General features: G+C 38.7%; 1 long non-coding RNA gene across 1 annotated transcript; it reads left to right on the top strand.

Moving 5' to 3' along the window:
* The first annotated feature begins 2,070 nt into the window (after nt 1–2,070).
* LOC126475392 (uncharacterized) lies at nt 2,071–2,811 on the top strand. The gene is made up of 3 exons (XR_007586714.1): nt 2,071–2,156; nt 2,315–2,425; nt 2,604–2,811. It is a non-coding gene; the product is annotated as an uncharacterized LOC126475392 (long non-coding RNA).
* Nucleotides 2,812–7,331: the final 4,520 nt, after the last annotated feature.

The following is a 7,331-nucleotide window of genomic DNA, read 5'->3' as shown; positions in this document are numbered from 1 at the left end:
TCATTGCTACCATACTGGGTAGTGAAGGCATTGTCTGTGTCTTGCCACTGGTGTACTGTACATATGACCAGAACCTCTTTGGATTTTCTGTCAGGTTTTGTGATAAAATTTCGTTGTGGAAAACTGGAAACTATTATAAGAATCTCGCATTGACGTCCACGCTAAATTTCGAGGTTCTGTAAAAGATCGCCAGCCCTGGAGATTTTGCGGTCGTTTAAATTTGGCATGCTTTTTTCGTTGTTTCTGCAACATTGTTCTGACACATTTTGTGTATCAAGGGGGATCAGCTCCGTCGTTTGTTAATTTACTTGGTATAAATCTCTCAATTGATGTCTATATTGTTTCTTTGAATTCAAGTGTGGTCTACACTTGCACTATAAATTTGGAAGGAGTAGAGAGTGTCTCTCAGGAAGGGTCAAGTGAATTTTTATCCGCTTTTATGAAAAGGTATAATTTTCGTTTATTTTTCGAGGATTTGGTGGTTACAATATTCAGCTATCCTGTCTTCACTAATCCCTGTATCTGGTTTGATGCTTGTTATTAGCTCAGGATTATTTGTTGCTGAGAGGTCAAGTGTGTTTTCACAACTGTTTACTATTTATGTGGGCTCATGTACTAACTCCTCGAAATAATTTTCAGAGAATGCGTTTAGCAGAATTTCGGACGATGTTTGATGTGTACCTCCAGATTATAACATGTATTTTCGCCAACATATCAAGAGTAAATTCAAGTCACCACCAAGTATAATTGTATGAGTTGGATACGTGTTTGAAATTAAACTCAAATTTTGTTTGAACCTTTCAGCAATTGTATCATCTGACATGGGATGTCGGTAAAAGGATCCAATTATTATTTTATTCTGGTTGCCAAGACGACCTCTGCCCATACTAACTCACTTGGAACTGTTTGTTTCAATTTCGGTACATGATAAACTACTTCTAACAGCAACAAACGCGTTACGGGCAACTGTGTTTAGCGTATTCTTTCCAAACACCATTAGGTTCCTCGCAAAAATTTCGACTGAACTTATCTCCAGCTTTAGCCAGCTTTCAGTGTCTATAACAACTTGAGCATCGGTGCTTTCTATTAGCGCTTGGAACTACACAGCTACGACAATTTACAACTTTTATACCAGTGGCTCCTGTACCTATGTTCGACTGAAGCCCTATTTGTATTTCCCCAAGATCCTCTAACCTAAAAAAAACACTCAGTCGACGCCATACAGCCGGTGCTACCCTTGTAGCTGCCTCCTGTGTATGGTCTTTCCTATAAGGAGAAAGAAGATACAATTCAACTAAATGTGATGGTGATGATGCTCATTAAGACGTGGGAAGAATAAGTGTAAATACATTATTCTTTGTAACAGTGTCCCCAAGAGTTGGTAAATCAAGGAACAGCTACTTCATCAAAAGAGGCAGAATACATTTCAGCAGCAGAATGTACCAAAGTAATAAAACATAAGACTCTGCTACAGGACTGGAAGACAAGTAAATTTACATGTATATTACAAAATGTACTGTGGCTTTGGTCCTTTCAAAGATATGCTTTGGCTGATGTGTCTGGTCGAGGACATACTGGATTTTGTAAAGCTTGTATTTGGTGTGTGCTATATTATAGCCATATTATAATTTATGTCCTACAAATAAATCCTGTTCCAACCCACTGTCACACTGGGCTCTCTCGAAAAGGTACAATTTATTGATAATAAATATCGATGATGAATTATTGGCATTTAAAGATTTCAGGAGAGATATGACACATGATAAAGTTGTAAGATGTATATCATCACTGTGGTATAGTGGATAATCTTTCTGGAAGAGAGTGCAAAAGTGAAACAAATTGTGAATACTAGAGGTGGGTAGTGATGGGCTAAACTGCGATTTTCCAATATCAGTGATTTCTGTGAATGCTACTTTTCAGTATCAGTTATTCTTAACTGTGATTTGTCGCAGTTAAGGAACCTAGGTCGTGTATCCCTCCGCCACTGCTATTTCTGCGATTTCTGCTACTTCCGCGATTTCTGCGACTTCTGCTACTTCTGCGACTTCTGCTACTTCTGCGATTTCTGTGACTCCTGCGATTTCTGCGACTTACCACCGTATGAAAAAGTTCCATCTGTCCACACAGAAAATTGCATCTCAACAAACCTGTCATTGGTAAGTATGTTTTACGTTTGTTCTTCCGTTGGCTTTAATCTTGTATTGAAGAAACAACTGTGAAAATATTAATAGTGTAATTAATATGTAAGTAGCCATACAGTAGCGTAATAGTTCGTGTTTATAAAATGAATTCTACCAAATTGTTATGTTCACAGGTACGCGAACTAAATTTTAGTCACTCAGTAAAGTGATAACTCAAAATATCATTGTCAACAGATCTGGAGAAATTGCCACTGCATCTTTAGACCGTTTTCGTCAGATGAGAGGTTAGTTTCTAAGTGTTTCGATGGACTTAATTACTTCAGTGAGATCGTTCTTGCAAATGTGAAATATACCCCATTGAGTGGCTTTCATTAGAGCAAATTTTAGCAATCTACTCTGTCAATTATATTACTTGTAGTTAGTGACAGCAAAAATTGTTTAATAATCCTTGTGATTTTGCAGACACAGTTCTGACTCTGATTACTGGTTGCTGTACATATCTATCCACATCAAGGCTGTTGAGAGAGACTCGTGAAGATTGAAGACAGCTCTTAGAAGGTTTTGCAGTTTAAAAGTGACATAATTGTGAAATAAGTGTGCAGATGAGTGATTAAACTGTGTTTTATTGAAGTTGTTGTGCGATTTTAAAGGAATAATAAATGTTAAATACAGTGAGTGAATAATGAAAATCTCATTTTCCACATCTTTAAGCCGTCCCACCCGCAATTTTCCGCCACTTATTTACTGGTAAACACTAGTTGGAGAGTGACATGCCGCTCCCCCCCCCCCCCCCTCCCCGTGTCCACAATCTTGGGTATGACACTGACTTGTAACATATCCCAAAGTCTACAATATGCATTTTGAGGCTGTTGATATGAAAGTGGGAAGTACAGATCTTCCATTTAAATCAGGAATAGCTTAAGTGCATTACTTGAAAGTAACACAGCAAAAGCTTACTTATGTAGGTGGTAGTAGTGTCGGCAAAAAGTTCTTGTGTGTGAAGTTGCCATGTAGAACAGCAGGTGTAAAACTTTTATCCCGAGCCTTGAACTGTGTCTGAACAAAAGTGAGGCATTCATATGACCCAATAATACTGTTTTCATTTCACTACATTTATACAGATGTCTGAGTTCCTCTGTGTTAACATTGCAAAGTCCTGTAGGCATGTGGAGTGTTAACCAAAACTGTCATACTGGAAGCAGAATCAAACACATTTGTTATGTTGCTTGATATTTTCAGGAGAAAAAGGCAATGTTGCTTAACTTATTAATATAATACATTGAGTCACAGCAGTATTTGACCAACCATAACTGATGCTGAATGTGCATGTCGTCATATAATATGAAGGGTTATTTCAATAGTGGTACAAGTCCATTACCTCCACTTTTCTGTCTATAATGCTTCTGAAATTAGTGATCCAAACAAACATAAATAAAGGTTCATCTCTAGCAAGAAGCCATATGCTTGAATATTTCTGGTATCTCAACTGCAGATTTTTCAGCGCTCATTTAACTTTACGACTCTGTATCTCAAAATGAACAAAAATGGACTTGTACCACTATTGAAATAAGCCCTTCACATGCACACACAGCACATCGATCTCGTGAGGCACAAGGCTCTCATAACGAAGTACGTACGTCGGTCAACAGATGACACTAGGAAAAGTATGTTAACTGTGCTTTTTAGTTGCTACTTGCGACTCTTAGTTGCGATTTGTCACAGAAATCGCAGTTTGACTCGGTAGCGAATAGCGTAGTATGAACTTTGCTCAACAGATGGCAGCGCTAACTGCGCTTTTTAGCTGCTACTTGCGACTCTTAGTTGCGACTTGTCACGGAAATCGCAGTTGGACTCAATAGTGTATCGCAGAGATGGGCGTAGTACGAACTTTGACCCACAGATGGCACTGTTAACCGCGCTTTCTAGTTGCTACTTGCGACTCTTAGTTGCGACTTGTCACGGAAATCGCAGTAGACTCGATACCATATCGCAGAGATGGACGTAGTACGAACTTTGGCCAACAGATGGCACTGTTAACTGCGCTTTTTAGTTGCTACTTGCGACTCTTAGTTGCGACTTGTCACGGAAATCGCAGTTGGACTCCATAGCGTACCGCAGAGATGGACGTAGTACGAACTTTGACCAACAGATGCCACTGTTAACCGCGCTTTTTAGTTGCTACTTGCGACTCTTAGTTGCGACTTGTCACTGAAATCGCAGAAAGCAGTGCTAAATTCGACCAATAGATGGCTCAAGTCTTTGAATGTGAAATACTACTTGCGACTGTAACTGTGACTGAAATCGCAGTTAGATTCTGTAAAGTTGCTACTGTGATATCTGTGACTTCTCAGTCACTGTGATTTCTAACAGATACGCGATTTCCTGCCCACCACTAGAGGTGGGCCAAACGGCTATTCTGGAGTAACCGTTATCACATTTCAATTATTCTCTGATAACCGTTATTGTTAACGGTAATTAATAACTGCCAAGTTATTTTTCGATAGCGAATACCAAATACTCCGAGAGTTAAATAACGACATAGTTGGAATCCATCAGTTTAGTTATCAGTATAACTGCGAATAGTGTGAAAAGGCAGGAATGTCGTATGAATCGTGTCATAACCTTAGCTTATTAACTCCGGGTACATTTTAGTTGATGTTAGAACGATTATTAGTGTTTCATATTATATGTTTGTAGGTTATCTGTCGCTATTAGAAATATTATCTTCGCAGCTGCATCAGAAATTACGCGGAACTTCGCCACAGCACTGTTTAAGAAAAATATTAACAATGTGCTTTTTTAAGTGTGAAGTAATATGTAAACTGAGTACTGTAGGTTAAATTCGAAGCTTAATTTCTTGTGCTGCTCACATAATAGAATAAAGTGTACAGCCTTGTAATACAACAAAAAATCTACTTAATGTGACAGATTCGATACTCCTGTGCTGTAAAAGATAGTCCTATTGGGGAAAGTGTGAGTACGCTAATCCAAGTTTTATGTGAGATTTGGAAACTGCTCGATTTCTCCAGCTACAGCATGTTTATAACGTATGAAGACATGCAGATCGAAAAGGTTGACAGTGTTACATTTCTGGGACTACAACTCGATAATAAATTCAGTTGGGAAGGGCATACCACATTTTTTCACTCTATTATTTCATAAGGGAGCATATTCTGTGGTAACTCATCAAACGTAGCAAAAGTTTTTTGCATGTAAAAGCGTGTAATAAAAATCGTTTGTGGTATAAATTCGAAAACATCATGTAGTAACCTGTTCAAGGAACTTTGTATTCTAACCACTGCTTCCTAGTATATTTATTCCTTAAAGAAATTTGTTACAAGTATTTCCAACCAATAGCTCAATACATAATATCACGCCAATATTCAGGAACATGCATTTTCAATAAACTGCCAGCAAGTCAGCAACCATTAAAAACTTGGTTTCAGATAAAGCACGGTTTACAGTGTGTTTGAAAGACTTTTTGATACAGAAGTGTCTGATTCCACCTGTCATCAATATGCCGGAAATGGCTATTTTAAGTGTGTCCATGACATCACTACACACACAAACACACACACACACTTGGCAACAAACACGAAGATACATATAAATAATACAATAACATCAACCACCAAAAATACAATCAAACCAACGGGACAACTGCGGGAAGTTGGGGGTTTTAGGGTGAGGACAAGCTAGTAAAAAAAACACACCATGATCCCAAAACACAAAATGAAGAACAAAAAGAAAAAAAAATACAGCATTCTGCTACACCAACAAAAATCTGCAGGAATCGGACATTTCCCTTGAACACTATAAATCAACCATAGGTGACCATACCAAAACACCAATACCCACAAACTAAAAGCACGAAAATTGGAATCGGACATTTCCCTTGACCTACATAGGTAAACCTCAGATGACGATAGCAAAACATCAACATGTATAACTATGAAAATGGGAATTGGTCATTTCCGGTGACCTATATAGGTCCACCACAGCTACTGATGCCAAAAAACCAACACTTACAACTGTGAAAAATAAAACCACAATCCCAAAAGTCCACAAATCAATCATCCCTACATAAATTAAATCACATTCAATACTCCATAAACACACAAAACATCACAGCTAGAAAAAAAAAAAATAGTTAATTACCACCAGCAAATTCCGGCACTGCAAACTTGATCAGCCAGCCGCCCCGCCCACCCACACAAAAACCAACTCATAAACACTGTGCCGTAATGACATTCACACACAACAACACCTTTTTACGTCGAAGCAGACGGGTGGAATCGGACGCTTCCATTGACCCCTCCTTCTACTCTGTAGATGAATATCGTAACAGAGACTGATAGACCAGCTTAGGTAAAAATTCTGCTATATTTCAGTTTTGACAGCACTTGGTTGCAACAGTCAAGATCGGATATTCTGTGTATGATAAATTTATTAAAAGTGCGTAACTGTGTTTTATTCTGACAGTGTATCAATTCTGTATATATTAGCAGTTACTGTAATATATTCACATATTTTGACAATCTCCTGACAAATGATGAGGATAATAATTATTATATTCAACTGTATTATGTTATTCTTCCTGACATGTTATTTGTCATTCGCGATGGCCAGCGGCTATTTCCGAAGAAGTACGTAAATATTTGTTCGCTCCAGTAACTATCGTCTCTGAAATATCACCGGGGTCTAAGACTGGAGTCACTGTATCAGCAACACAGACACACAGTTATTCCGTTACCAACTTCCAGGTTACCTGTAATGGTAGTCCTACAACTGCCAGAGAGCGAGAACAGTGAGTCAATAGCGATAACTGCCAGAGGAAAATACCGATCTCTGACAGTTATTTCCATAATCGCTCGAATTCCTTATGGTACCTCTCTTTATTCTACCCGTCCAAGCTAAATTGGCATATGAGGCGGTGGCTTAAGGGAACGACCGTACTTGTTAATGCCTGTACTGCAGCTCCTATCAGCCATCGCTCGGACAGTAACTTTGTTTAATTGTTTGTGCTAAAAGTAACGAAGACGCACGATATAGTACACAGTTCTTATCAAAAGATGGCGCGCAGTCTCACAGTTATTCCCATGGCCTATAGAACGCGTACCAAATGGTCTACCCTCTCCCTAGTTCCTAGCCAGATCTCCGATGAGTTGACGGGAAAGCGTAGTACGATCT

Source organism: Schistocerca serialis, chromosome 4 (genome assembly GCF_023864345.2).
Source record: "Schistocerca serialis cubense isolate TAMUIC-IGC-003099 chromosome 4, iqSchSeri2.2, whole genome shotgun sequence".
NCBI lineage: Eukaryota > Metazoa > Arthropoda > Insecta > Orthoptera > Acrididae > Schistocerca > Schistocerca serialis.
This window is presented reverse-complemented; position numbering and strand designations above follow the sequence as displayed.